Source organism: Bombus fervidus, chromosome 2 (assembly GCF_041682495.2).
Source record: "Bombus fervidus isolate BK054 chromosome 2, iyBomFerv1, whole genome shotgun sequence".
In the NCBI taxonomy this organism is placed as follows: Eukaryota; Metazoa; Arthropoda; class Insecta; order Hymenoptera; family Apidae; genus Bombus; species Bombus fervidus.
Window position 1 is genome coordinate 14,813,368 of NC_091518.1, and position 12,478 is coordinate 14,825,845.

The 12,478-nt window shown below is 42.2% G+C and overlaps 1 protein-coding gene and 1 long non-coding RNA gene across 3 annotated transcripts in view; one reads left to right on the forward strand and one right to left on the reverse strand.

Moving 5' to 3' along the window:
• Nucleotides 1-12,478, reverse strand: part of LOC139998149 (uncharacterized) — a 105,936-nt gene that overhangs the window by 82,685 nt on the left and 10,773 nt on the right. The gene's annotated exons all lie outside the window — the stretch shown is intronic.
• Best2 (bestrophin family protein) overlaps nt 1-12,478 on the forward strand; it is a 41,342-nt gene that overhangs the window by 1,924 nt on the left and 26,940 nt on the right. The window contains exon 1 of one of the 2 annotated variants that reach the window (XM_072022476.1): nt 9,883-10,226. The exons of the other annotated variant lie outside the window; for it this stretch is intronic. The gene's annotated coding sequence lies outside the window, so the exon portion shown is untranslated. Of the gene's footprint in view, nt 1-9,882; nt 10,227-12,478 lie in introns of those variants that run through there. 2 annotated transcript variants of the gene reach the window in all.

Genomic DNA, 12,478 nt, shown 5'->3' on the forward strand with positions numbered 1-12,478 from the left:
TCGGTGACATCAATGCTCGCGTAGATCAAATGGCGCTAAATTATATGTTATACAATGAATCTTATGTAAATGTTCGATGATCATCTGTACAGTTAAAGACGGGTTTGTCTACCTGTCGAAGTCTAAACATCGTACTAGCCAGAGTTCTGAGAACGGGACAACAGACGTACAGAATCACTTGATTAAATAGTATCCGTTCAACGGTATCGACATAGCAACATTTGTGAACGCACGAAACGCAAACCTAAGACTGTCAATAGACTGACGGAAGAAGCACGTGATGCACGTGTAGAATCACGAGTAAAATCGGTCTCTCCGTTTAGTATCTTGTCCGGATTTTACATCAGTTACGCGGAAATGTCTTTCTACGTGATACCAACACGACTCGACTTAATAATCGTCTGGTGAAAAAAATCTATAATTTTCTATAATTTTCTGCGCTTGAAATAAACGACCGGGTATTAATCAAAGGCATTAATAAAAATTTCGTGACGCAAGGTAAATTCTGTCGACGCAAAATCGCATCGCGAATTCCTCGCTCGCGATTGTTCGTGAAAACGCATAATCGTAGTCGGAATATCGTTGCATACGATTTGCAACGTCCTTGCCGGAGCTCGTTTATTGACATTTCCACGACCTTTAGATCCGTGGCGTTGGTGGATCCTCGGTTGATCTCGGTTTCTCTCCGGACTGTGGGCGCCAGCTTGAAAACGGCCTTAACGGCTTTCACGTAAGATCTCGCTTTCCTAGGCTCGTTACACGCCGCGCGACACACTCCTTGCACGCAGAGTAATAGCGACGACCGACGACTATCTATAAATAACTAGCAACTTCCAGAAATAGAAAACACTTTCGTGATAGCGCACGCAAAACGATACCGTAGTGTCACCGTTGGTATCTGTACGAATGCAATCTGTAGGTATTTCATGCTCGATTCAGAGGAGATATTGTCGTGTAGTTAGCTGTAATTTACCAGCGAGTTCAGCAAGCTCAGAACGTTCACGAATAAGTACAATTTCCAAAAGCTGATTGTTTCGATATCGCTGTGCGATTCCAATATTCGTATTCTATTTTTCCCTTCTGAATAAGTATTGTATTTTCAGCCAAGGTACTTGACGTACCGTGTATCGTTGCATGCTGATTTACATACTGGCAGCTAAATCATTTTCGCAATAGATTATACTGTTGGCTTGCGAGGCGAACGTGTTGAACGAACCCGAAGAACAAGAGGACTTCTGCCGTGTACCTCAAGGTTGTGCCATTTTACCTTTTATTTCATCGTGTGTATACTGCAAATGTTCTTCGATCGTACGTACTCATCTACCAATACGCCTTGACTATAAAAATATCACGTAATAGAGAGGCAAAAAGACGAGGAATGGTCGTAAAGAGGCAGGCATACAGAAAATCTTGCAGTTTCAATATACGGTTCCTGATACCGTAGAGTTTCACGCTAATCGAGATGGAACCGGCATGCGAGAAGCTTCTTTTTCTCGTGTAAGTCTTCCGGAACAGTCCATACCAGCTTTCCTATCCGCCTACCGGACTGGGCAACCAAAGAGAATGACGCGATCGAAGATCTATAAATACCCAGGAGAGTCCAGAACGATCTATAAATACAAATCCACTATCCAGGAATAGAAAATCGCGGCTGATTCTCCGTTGGGATGGTAATCATTAACCGTATGAATTCTCGAGGCTTGCCGATCTGTTATGAGGTTAGAAGCGTGGTCATTAAGTCGATTTCTGATTGACGGTTAGAAATAGTGCGTTCGCGTGTAGATTATGAGCTAGAAGAAGTTAAACCGACCACTACGATAGACACGATAGGCAACGGTAGAAGTTCGCGGGTGTTTATTTTTCTGATGTTTTGCCAGGTTTAGAATCCGAGCATCGATATAGAACCACCAGCGTGTATACCTGTATACACATGGACGCGTAACAGTTGCGCCGATCACGCGCGCTAAATAGGCCTAGCGCGTGAACGGAAGAACTATGGCAGCGAATCGCACGCGTGAAAGCAAGAACGGTTTTCACGGTGCACGGAAGACTGACCAAGATAAAGCGGCAGGATGATGATATTCGTCTGCAAGCTCGCGAAAAAGTGAAATCCAGGAATTCTTGCCTGATTTCAAATGACTCGTCATATTTCTCGTTCGCCGCGGTTCTTCTCGATCCCTCATCGCCGGCGCCAACTCGGAAATAGAATTTCTAACGGAGTGAAATCAATTTAGCATACCGAACGAAACACCGTGCGCACTTACTTTACGAAAGCATTACCACGTAGAATTATCTGTAAAAAGACGCACAGCGAGAAACTCTGTCTGATTTCACGTGGAAAATATTTTCCATCCGATGCTGATAACTCGAAGCGCGCGAATGGCGATAAAACACGAAAAGAGAGAATTCCTACCGATAAAACATTACTCATATACATTTGTAAACGTTACAAATTACGCTAAAATTCTTTGCAAATATGAAATTACTTGGAGTCTAAATACCGAGACGACGACGATCGGCGACGATCGAACAGCCGAACGCGACAACTTTCTTCGATCGGCGACCGTGAGGAATCGTGCAATGGCGCGAGCTCGGGGAACTAGGCCATTGTCTCTCAAATTGGACGATCAGGAGCGTCTCATAAGAATGCAAAAAGCCGGGATCGGTTAGTCCGTATTGCAGCGGCGCGCATCGGTGGTCGGCGGCGCGTCGAAACGACGCTACCGATTGGTCACGTTCGTGCTCGTGTGTCGCGACGACACACCGTCCTGTCGTGTCCTGTCGTGTTGAGTTGTGTCGAGTGGTGCGCGCCTCTCTCGCGAATTTTACGCTGCCTCGCGCCGTCTTCGTTTCTTTCACGAGGCTGCATCGAACCGGGTGCACGAACGTTGTTGCATTCGCACTACGCCGAATGACAATGAGACACAGACCGCGCACCGCACACACGCTCCTAGCGTATGACACACATTTCGTTCACCTCTCTTGTCTTCCGCGGACTGCAGCGGGTACTAAGCGCGGACGCGCGCGCGTTTCTCGCACGCCAGAGTACAGGTGTGTGTACGTGCACCGGATTGCTTGCGAGTATGTTTGAATTTATGCGAACGCGCTATCGAACCTCCTAGAAACATCGGGTGGACCAGGATTCTCTTCCTTCTTTCTAGGATCATCCTGCAACGATTTCCTTAATAATTTGTGCGTTCCGAGACTTGCAAAATAAATTAAATTCTGGTAATATTTGCGAAGCTGAAATTAAATTTTTGTTTGCCCTTCGGTAAGTGGAAACGCGAAGAATGAGCTGGAATAAGTGTAAAAATCTTACACGTATAAAAACTGTTTAATTGTTTCCATGCACTTCTACTCGCGACCATTTGTTTTCCCTCATCAGCAAGGATCGTATGTGCACTTGCTTGATCATTTCCTGGAAGAAACTGAACACGTCTAAGAAGAAACAATTTAGTCCAGCGATTTACAGTGTCAGATGCTGGCTCAAAAATTGATTACAAACTTTTCAGTTCTTTTGTGTTGCAAAATACCTATTACCGACTTCTATAGCTGACGTCAATTATCCAGAAGTCACTATAACAACCCATTTTTCTATTTGCTTCTTTTTTCTACCGCGAGATACTCGATGCCTACATTAATTTACAAGCTTTGATAAATCAGGAAACTATTGTATCAAGAAGTAGCGTATTTTCACAATTTCTGAGACTACTAGCAGCGACACAAATACTTCTGTCATAAGAGATATTTCATAAGAGTTATTCCATTAAAATGTACTTTCGTATTTGCACTTTGACTTAAGAAAGTCCTGCGATTTGTCTGATCTGCATCTCAATGCTTGCAAGGGGGGATAGACGTTTTTCGGGCGGGCACAGGCACGGGACAAGAACAGGGAACTCGTTTTCTCTTCCGCGAAGACACTCTTGAAAAGTTTCCATTGGTCCTTGATCGAGCCGCAAAAGAGTACGCGTACGCGGGTTAAACGACACGACACAGGGACGAGCGAAGCTCCTTTGCGAGGAGCAATGGCGAAATAAACGTTTTACTGCCAGACGTGTGACGGGTACTCAGCTTTGTTCGTTTACTAATTAAAATGTGAAACCGTCCCCGAGATCACAGCGTGACCGAGGCTTACCGGTCGTATCTTCTGCTCCTCGGCAGTGAATTTCACCAGCACCCGTCTGCCTCCGGATCCGTATTGCCTTTTGGATGCAATTGGCTGGCTAGTGGATTCTGATTTACTTAGTCGGATCTTTCATATTTCAAATGTTCAAGGAATTCGCGTTTTCTCTAAGATATGGAGTTCCTGGTATTATCGATGATAGCTGTTCCAGGTTAAGGATAATATTGAACGGTTTATTCTATGAACAGAATATTATATTTTCTACTCAAGGGAGGAATTTTTATTGTCTTCCGAGAATTTTCCTGACATAGAAGGATCAAGATTGCTTAGTAAATCTGATCTTATGTGAGAAACTGTTGTTATGTTTATAAAATTGCTATGTTCCATTATCTAAATTTTACTTTTATCTATATCCACGACTGTTCTATTGCATAGTTCAATATCGTATCAATTATGCATGAACTTAGTACTAGATTCATTTCTTCTTCAAGTCGGATGTTGCTATATATATATAGAAATTTATGTTTTCAAAATATGGCACATAGAATAGAGGAACGAGAATCTCTGTTTGGACAGAGGGCCAATTTCACGTGCACGGAAGCATCGATATCAAGGAAGCGACCGAGAGGTTTGCCAAAGTGAGGACGAACGAGGAGCATCACTCCGTGGAGCGTGACCGGCGTTAGTTATGCAACGTTTTGTAGCCTCGCGTCCTTGTTGCCCGCATTGGTATTATCTTGCTTAGAGCGAGGAATCAATTACAATTTGTTGCCTTGATGATGATTTTTTTGCCGAAAGGTGAAGGAGACTACCGACCGATCAATATGCCGATGAGGCTTTTCAGAACGAGTCAAATGATTTTCATTTGATCGACAGATGCAAAACGAGGTCGTTGGAAAAGTCGCGAGACCGAGGAGAAACTTCTGTCTTTCTCTGCCCTCATAAAGAAAAAGAGGCGCCACTTGTTTTAACTAAAACACTTGCAAAGTAACTCTTGCGAAATACGTACGAGCTAAGATATAATCTCGCATATCTGACAGAGACGTCTTCCACGCTATTTACGTTTCGTTGTCCTCAACAAGGAATGTTTTAACTAACAACCTACTTTGTACCAGTATTCAGACTCCCGTGTAAAGATAAACGTGTAGAAATAAAAATAACGATTAAGAAAGTATTCAGTCTCCGTCGAACCTCCTGGGAATCAGTAAGTCAAATGGAGCGACGAATTCGTGAGTCATCCCATGAATATCGACGAACCACCTGATCGTTCCCAGAATTGACCTTGCGTCTGGCATTTATTCGACTGCTCGTTTCCTTAAAATAAAATAAACAGGAAGATCCTCGAAAACGATAGTTAGCGAGTACGTATCGAGCTCATCAATGAATAAAATAAGCTCGTATTTTCTCTATGATTAAGAAATTCGTTGATCGTTCGAAACTTCTGCCGTATTGGAGCAGAAGAATTGATAAACGATCATTAGAAACGGAAGATTGATCAGTGTAATATTTTTCTTATGTTCGAACGAGGATAAAAGACATGATACGAACGTTTGATGTTTGGCACGAATAGCGCGCGCTGAAGCAGCCAAAGGCAGGTGACACACACGCAATACCTTCGAGTACCTTCCACGCATAATCGACGCACTTCTCGCACCTCGGTTCGAGATACAAGGTTGCTCGTAACTGTGTCACTGTCAATCAAACTCATCGGTATGTATAACGCTCATCTAAACACTAGTCAATATGCGATTTAATTATTCTCATGGTCTGAAGAACGGGAAGAGAATGTGTCGTTCCATTCTATAATAGGGAAAAAGAATTTAGTACGAGTATCTGGTAAGAAATACATTCCTCTTGACATTGTCGGCATAATAAACCGTCAATGTTTGAGTACTCTATTACTAGACATTTTTCGAAGGTGTTTTGTAATGCCGAATAAGTGTTTGACCAGCGGTCAACAACCACTTAGGAACCACTTATGTTAATCAGGCGATCAATTCATTCTAGAAATTCTTCGAATTGTTTAGAAGTAATGACACTTACCCATTAACAGGAAGACAGTAAGTCTTTATTCTTTGATCACATCATCGATACTCGAGATCGTAAATCGTAATCTACAGGATCGTTTCCTTCTACGATTAGCCGGTTTGATTTACCTTTCTGGAATTAATCGAGAAACGTTCATGAAATGGCATAAACTCGTTAGTAATGCAAACAGTAGGATGGTTCGCGTTTCTCGCGTGATTCTTTAGCTACTGCACATGTCTTGTAGCCCAGCGGAACGTAATTTTCAACAGTCGAATCAACGTTCTTCCTCACAATGCGATTAATTAGCAACCAAATGGTCGATGCTAATCGTCCGCCGTGCTTACGTAAACTGGCCATGCCGCGTACTTCCGCAATAGCTTTCATGGGATTATAGCCAGCGTCTTCTGGTGAAGGAAATTACGTCGAAACCGTGTTTTTTTTTCCTCCGGAATTCTGTTATCGAATCTGGTTACATCTTTAGAGATGATGATTTCGAGATATCGCGTATTATGCGTCTGTTCTTGACGCAGCTACACAATGGGAAAGACCCAATCCATCAGAACCGAAAATAGGATAATCTTATTTCTCGAGAGTTGCTTTGCATTTGCTGGGAAAGATCGATTCTCCTCTTCTCATATTTACAGAGTGCAAGCAAGTTCCTGCATAATTATGAAACCAATGTATTTGAAAATCTAATAACTCAGTTGTCAAATTAGAAAACACGTTTAAAAGCTATTGCCAATACCTGCATGCACGCGTTGACGTTTGCATGCAACGATGTTTTTGTTATTGTCGAAGACAATCGTGTGTGATTACAGACGCAAATCGGTATCTGTCATTGGTGATATAGTGATGCTGAGTTAACAGCGAGAAGATCGAAATACATCTATATTATTCGCTAATCCACAGCTTCGTGTCAGTATCGGTTCTTCGACCACCTGTTCCGAGTTGGCTTTCGTAACAATACTTATCGAGATTCGTTCTCGTTACGAGACCGACCGCAACGTTCGTAGGCGGATGAGTTCTCTTCCTGGTACAAGATCGCAGCGTTGAATCACTCGCTACACTTGAAGTCACTTTTCAGATTCTGATCTCGTACAGTGATAAAAATAGACGAGTCTGTTTATTCTAATTTATTACCAAAATGCTAATCCATTATTTACTAATAAGAAATTCTATATAGAATAAAGATACGTTGACAAGCAATCGCAAAAGTTCTTGCATCTTTCGAATTCCTTCCCGCTTGAACTTTCAATGAATAGCTCCGCATATTTCAAAGCGGTCACGTCTGGATCGTTCAAAGGTTCGAGTAAATCGGCTCCGAACACAATTCAGATTTCTCTCAAACGGCCATCACGATGAGAACTCCATAAATCATGCATTGAGCTGCGATTTCAACGATCCATAAATCATTGGAAACGCCTCGAAGAAGGTGGTGCTTCTGCCCAGCCAAGGATCGTTCAGCGTGCCACTGTTCATCGTCGAGGATCCACCTTCCTCGGTTATTGTCTTCCAACAAATGGAAAAAAAGATCTTCGAACGGATAAATAAAAAAGATAGAGTCGACGAGTCGCGAGGAGTTCGACTAGTTATCGCATTCCACCTCACGGAACCGTAGTTGGCTCGTCTACTATATCCCGAGAGGCTCGTTTCCTCTACGTTCCTTTCTTGCTCGACCAGAAGCTTCGAGCTTCTTACAAACGAAGCGTTTATAGAAGCGCTTAAGCGTACTTTAGCCTCTAGAACAAGAGAATCCGTTTGCAATGCTCGTTTTAGCAGACGTTAGCATAATTCAATGGAGATCTATCCTTCAATGTCGGGTAAACGGATCGGAGCAAGGAACTATCGTATAATACATTTCGATCGGATCTAACAACGAGTGAACCTTACACTCATCGATACACCGTCGTAAAGATTACAGGAAATACATTTTTAATCTCGTGATTCAGCCGTCTGAAAGCTAATTATGCAACACTGTTTCCAGTAGATTTTTCTGTGTACTCTGTACAGCGTTCTACTAGGATATCCTTCTAATAAAATGAAGCTGGGTAATTTCTTTCTGAGAAGTATTTATGCAGTTTCAAACATAAAAAATGCGATTAAGATGTTTATCGAAGCATTTGGAGGGCGTAGAGAAGGTACGTGTAGGCTTCAATGACCGTGACCATGAAAAACGCAAGAGGAAACGGATATCTCTTCATCGATGGCTTGATGTATTGCGGTGTGATCATGACGAATTCTAAATACGTAGTTGAAATCACCAACTTTAGAATAAAGAATCCATCGGTTCGAAAAACAAATAGCGTATCAGATTATAATGTCTATATATGAGAATGCAATTTTGATGTTACGTCTCATTGCCCACTGCACGTTCCGTAGCGCGAAATTTTCAAAAGTGCATTTTACCACATTCCTTTGGTTTAACTATCCAATTGGTCTCAAATGTCAAAGAAATCTTTTTTCAACATCCAGCAAGAAGAATCTAAATGGATGGATTATGTCATTGAAAGAACCCTAGTACCCATCAGCTTCTTTGAATAAGAAAACAAACAATAAGACAAGTTCCCGCGGCCATTCATAAATAATTCACTAACGCTTGTAAAGTACGTACAACCTAGAAAAGATGGAACAGGCGATTCGACTATGTTTCAGCATCCACGTCGTGATTATTATTTCACTTCCGCTTTCGTATCGCACGAACGAGCCGTTTTGGTAAATCAGAGTGATGTAACTCTTGCTCGAGAGCGCCGCAAAAACGTACGCTCGTGTGGATTCAGCGAAGTGCACTAAGAATCCGGAAAGATGGAGAGAAACGAGAACCTAAGAAACAAAATCGTAGAGAGAAGTATAATGTAGTCTGGTCGACAAGAACGATAAAAGGCCTTGGCGAGCCTTGACCGGTGGACCGTTACTTTACGCCATCCAGGAGCGTGGATCAAGCTCCTTATTTCCCTCTTACCGGAGCAACTTCGTTGTATAGTGTTGTTGTTTTATCGTCTTGCCTTTCCTCGTTCATCTAAAGTGCCTTCCGCGCGCTAGAACACGCGACATCGCTCGTGTACGATGTCCAGCGTCTTCGTATCGGTAATAAATAGATTGCGGATTTTTACCCATTTATAGAAGATTTGATGGTATCTATAATCATAAAAATACGCATTTGCAAAAATATTCACAGCCTGGTAATAGAATTCGCATACCACGTCGATTCTCGATAAACGTTTCTCGTGTGGTAAAGCAATTGAGAAACGAATCGATCCACCGTTCTAAAATTGCCAGTAAAATTATTTGAGAGCGAACAAACGTTTTTCTGGTTACGTTTCTAAGATGATGTTCCACGTGTAATTATTTCGTAACCTGACGGAATTGCCGCGTTTACGCTATGCTACGAAAGTGCAGCTGTTTCGCCGTTAACGTGTCAAACGACGCACGAAGTCTCGCAGCGAGATATACATTATAATACGGATCGCGTAAATTAACCAAAGTTTATTACCGTCCTGTTACGCTGTGAAAAAGTGGCGACCGCCTGACGGCATTGCAGAGATCGCGATCTAGATCGTTTCGCGAACGCTGTCGCACAGTTCGTGCCCATGGTGGCGCAGCTACGATAGATAATCGACTTAGCGAAGGTATTGTTGGCTATTTAGCGAAGCAAATGCAACGGTGACTCACGTTTCAGCAATATTTAGCATTCCGCGGTGCTACGAAAGCAGTTATAGCGCACCAGTCACTTCCTACGCGTCTTTGGCCGTCTCCGATCGGTATTTGTATTAACCGTCCTCGAAAATCACCGGCTAATTATAGAAAAAGTTCGCATGCGAAAATATCGATAAATTGCTTTCCGTCGGTTAACTGTTTTGTTTTCGAAGCGACAAAAACGATTACCACGAACGTTAAGTGTAATAACAACACTCGGCATAGAAACATCGCTCCAAATTTCTCTCGCGGTGTTAAACAGTTGTTACGTAAACACTGGAAATGTGAAGAAACTTCGCGCATCGATGGAAACCGGAGTGAACGATTAAGATCATACCGCGAACGCGTCTTGCCCGTGGCATTTGCAGCACGGCAATCAGAGGTAAGCAACAGCGGTTTAAACTCCATTCGGAGTTACAGAAACACGCTAGGTTTAACCGCGCTACGGCTGATTTCGTGTTCTGAAACCGCGACAACCATGAGCCAATGGAGAAAGGACGAAAAAGGAAATACTTTTGCGCCAAGCTAAATCACCACTACGGCATTATGTTATAACGATCGTGCATAAATGCTCGACATCTGGTCTCCTATAAGACAGCCCTTGCCCATTCACTCGGGGATGAATATACGCTTTAGCTCGACCACGCGCGTACATCGTTAACTTCTCGCTTCGAACGTCAATCTTTACGACCTGCATCAACGTCTTCTTCGCTTCTATCTCCATTCTGGTGGAATCTTTTGACACCGATAAAAAATGTCTGTCGCTCGGCAGGGGATCTGAATTTATTACACAGGAAATTTACGAGACGCGTACTACTCTCCACTATCCGTATTGACGGATAGGTATAAGCGGAATAATTCCAATTATTTTTATGTTTTAATGTAAAATTACAACTCGTGAGCGGTATAGAAGAAGAAAAGAGTGAATATCTTTTTGGGAAGGTCGTGTTTGAAATTATTGAAGAAGCGTATCTTTCATACGATGAGTATTAAGGTTTGTTGTACTCTGTATACGTGTGATTCAAAGATTATTCGTTTCGATGAAAATTATCAGTATTCGAAATCCTATGTGAGATTTGTAGAGCAATAAAAATATTTGTAATGTTATTAGATAGTTAAACGTGACGTAAAGTTACGTGAACCGCGCTGTTTTTATAGTTATAGACGGCAGTTACCGATCACGTGGAACCACTATGTATCTAATTCGTAGAAAATCATGCGAGTCGCGCGAATGGGAAAAAAATCTTCAACAGTGGTTCGCGATGTTTGTACCCTGCTCCGTAAAGTATCTCTGTACGAAGATGCGATCCAACGTACAAATTTGTGTAAATCGCAGCCGGTCGATGACGCAATGTACATTATCTTTGACGATGCGGTTAGATATGCAGCGCCATTGGGTCGACCACTTAATTACATTCATCCTTGTACATCATTACGTATTATTTCATAAATTGTTCGGTGGAAGATCTTCCTGAATCGTGTAGATCAACATCTACACGATCCAATGGATATATCGGAAATGATCTACGTATCGATCTTACGATCGACGAATGATTTGCAAAAAACTAATTTACCCAGTTATTTCATGAGTCTGCACAATTTATCCGAGTGGGGCAAATCAGAGACAGGAGAGGAGTTCGTTAAATTACAATAATGAAAAGGTTCGCCTAGCGAAACGATTAATTGGAGAAAAAACAACTTAACTGCTGTATTGTTGTTTCTTTGTCAAATGAATCGATCATTGTGCTCGTTAATGAACGTGTTTACTGCCTTCGCAGGTCGTTAACGGTGCGTCTAACTATTCTCACATAAAGCAGTGGTATTTCACATTCCTGATAAATCTCGTAAATATCATAGAAGATCGATCCGTAGTCAATAGACCGACGATGACGCGCAATCGTTTTGGCTCGCGTGTCGGCGTAATGGCTCGCGAATGTACGTAGAAACGTCGCGTAACGCGTGCAACGCCACGCACTTACACACGTGGGGGTTTCACGGGCGTGCGGTCGCGTATCGTATGAATGGTGTGGGACAATGCTTCTCTACCATGACCTACTGACATACAAATAAAGAAATAACTCGATATTCATAGACATCGCGATTTTTCTTATCTAGCAACAAAGTTTCCGCGCGAGGAGTTACGCAACGATTTCGTCGTCTGCTGTAGCCACGTCGCGGTTTCGTCGCGATCCTCCACGAAAATTATTGAGAAACAGGGAAGAAGAGTCCTATGCGAGCACACGGAATAGCGTGTTAATATTGTTTATGATGTTTCGAAACATGTTTGAGAAACGTTGGAATTTGAGGTATTCGTACGTGGCAGGATATGAAATATACAGCTATACTTTCACTCGTTTCTAACGTATCATTTCATCTTTTTTTTTCTTTTCTTTTTCTAGTGGGATTTCCAAAAATATAAATTTGATACTCTTCGCGAGAAGATTTTATCATTGAGAAAACATGTTCTAGGAATTTCATCCATAACGCTCACAGGCAAATTTCGTACGTTGTTTGTACAATCTCTTACAACGATCGATGACTCGATGTGGACAAGAAATAAAATGTTCCAGCAAGATCTCGATAGAAAAACAATTCCTGAGAATCTTCTTGTGTGCCAGTCGACGATTAGAAAAC